Genomic DNA, 2,308 nt, shown 5'->3' with positions numbered 1-2,308 from the left:
GTAATTCTCTCACCTAGACTGCTGTTGCACCACCACCACCAGGATCTCTACATCCTCCCCATTGTTGCTTTTAATTCCCTAGTTGTTCCCCTGTCTATGGCGTTGTTTGCTCACTGCTCCTTTCTGCACCTCCTCCTCCCCTTAGATCCCTCTGGAGCCATCAGTCCGGTTACTTTCTCTTCTGGCTTACTTCCCAAGCCTCTTCATTTTCTGATCTAACACCAGGAACACCTGGTGCATAATTCTACCTGGACCCCCTCTTGACTTCGCCTCAACAGACTTCTTAAAGGTGAACTCCACCGCTTCACCCTCCTTCAGGCTCCAGAAGCCCTCTGTGACCAAGACTATAACTCATAACAGGAGTAAGTCTTGTCTTTCTCCTCTAGAGAGGCCGGTGTTTTTGAACTGCTGACCTTGCAGTTAGCAATCCAGTGCACAACTACTACTTCACCAGGACTCTGATACCATACAGATCATTTTAAAAAGAGCGTAATACGCCTCTCCCACCCAGGAGCTGAGACATTCACCCTGACCCTGGTCCTTCTCTGGCCAGAGACGCAGCCGGCAGCGCAGGCCCCCAAGTCTCTTCCTGGTGTTGGACGCAGGAGCCTGGGCTTAAATAAGCGCTTCGGCTTGCTGGAGTCACTCAAGAAAAGGTTGAACAACCACTTCTCTGGAACCGAAAAGAAACTCGTCATCAGAAAGAGCGACTCATAGCATGCCAAAAGGGCATGGTTGTCCGAATACTAGTCTCTGATCAGATAAAACCCGATCAAGCAATTTCTTGAAACCGATAACAAACTTACAGAAACCTGCTTCCTGGATTGTGTTACAAAGGCTTCCCAGCAAGAGAAGTAAAACCAGAAGAGGCCACTTGTTCAGAGCATTGCTTGCAGGAATATTCTTAAATGGTGCAAAGCATAACTATGAGAAATGCCGTATTCAGCAGAACGACGTTCCAGCCGCCTCAGCAGGACTCCCTGATCAGCCACGATAGAGAAGTCCTGACGGGTGGACTTGGGTTGTCATATTGCTAACAGGTATTGTATTGGACATGGAGATTCGTTTGATAGCAGTCCCCTGAGAGCAAGAGCCACCCTGAAAATCTCTCCCATAAAGGGAAACAGAATGACGGAATAGAAGGCTTGTCAATGGAAATATTAAGATGCAGCACTTATTGAGCCCTACGAATCAGTAACTCGGTCAATTGACTAGAAAAATAAACCATTGTTTCTTTAATAATGACTGCTAATTTTAAAGGAAAGGATGTGTCTAATCATGTATGCAACAGAAAAACATTGTATTACTCATAGTGAATTTATTGGAAGCAACACTAGGCAGTTGTTTGCCCTTCAGGGCCATAACATACCGACAAGACTGCGGATACAGTGAAGTTTTTCAGTCAGAGTCATCCTCCAAGTATTCCTAGTCATTCATTTGTATCTGCCTCAAATTGCTAGTAAATGCATAAAATAGTTAATTGCTAAAAACAAAACAACATAACACTTAAGACTTACACATTGCCATCAAGTTGATGCCAATTCACAGTAACACTATAGGACCGGGTAGAACGACAGCTCCTGTGGGTTTCGGAGATTGTAACTTTCTGGGAGCAGAAAGCCTCTTCTGCAGAGCCACTGGTAGGTTTGAACAGCTGACCTTGTGGATTGCAGCCCAATGTGTAACCACTATGCCACCAGGGCTAAGCTAAAATATTATTTGGTTTTAGGAATACTTATGGGGATATCATGGCTTTGAGGTTTAAAGATGATCCCAGAACAATAATCTCAGAGGTTTATTCGGTCTTCAATTGTCCCCAGAAGTCTGGAATACTAGAGAACTTGGAATTCTGTTTTGCATAATCCATCTTTTGATGAGGATTGTGCTATGGAAACTTTGATAAAAATTTTCAGCAATGGTATCTGGCCACTATCTAATTCTTCTGGTCTCCTGGCAAAGTAGGCAGGTGTTCATGAAAGCAATTAACTACACATTCCATAGCCTTCTTCTAGTGCTGACTCCTTCCTCTGTTGCGTCAGGTGAATAGAGACCAACTGTTTTATCTTGGATGGCCATTTATAAGTTTTGGAGACCCCAGGCCTACACAGTGAACAAGGACGTGGGAAAGAAGGACTAACTTATATTAAGCCAATTAACTGTATGTCTCATGCAACCATGACCCTAAACTTCAAACCAAGGTACCAAGTCCCACGATGGGTTTGGTTTTTCATAAGCAGCCTCTGCAATTACTCCTTGTATGTAATGTTTTCTTATTGTTTTAGACATATCTATCAACTACTTTTGTCAA

At 43.7% G+C, this 2,308-nt stretch overlaps 1 pseudogene; it reads left to right on the top strand.

Moving 5' to 3' along the window:
- The first annotated feature begins 731 nt into the window (after positions 1 to 731).
- On the top strand, positions 732 to 997 carry LOC142447040 (mitochondrial import inner membrane translocase subunit Tim9 pseudogene; annotated as a pseudogene).
- Positions 998 to 2,308: the final 1,311 nt, after the last annotated feature.

Source organism: Tenrec ecaudatus, chromosome 4, assembly GCF_050624435.1.
Source record: "Tenrec ecaudatus isolate mTenEca1 chromosome 4, mTenEca1.hap1, whole genome shotgun sequence".
Lineage (NCBI taxonomy): Eukaryota > Metazoa > Chordata > Mammalia > Afrosoricida > Tenrecidae > Tenrec > Tenrec ecaudatus.
Note: the sequence above shows the minus strand (reverse complement) of the source record. Positions and strands in the feature narration are given on the sequence as shown.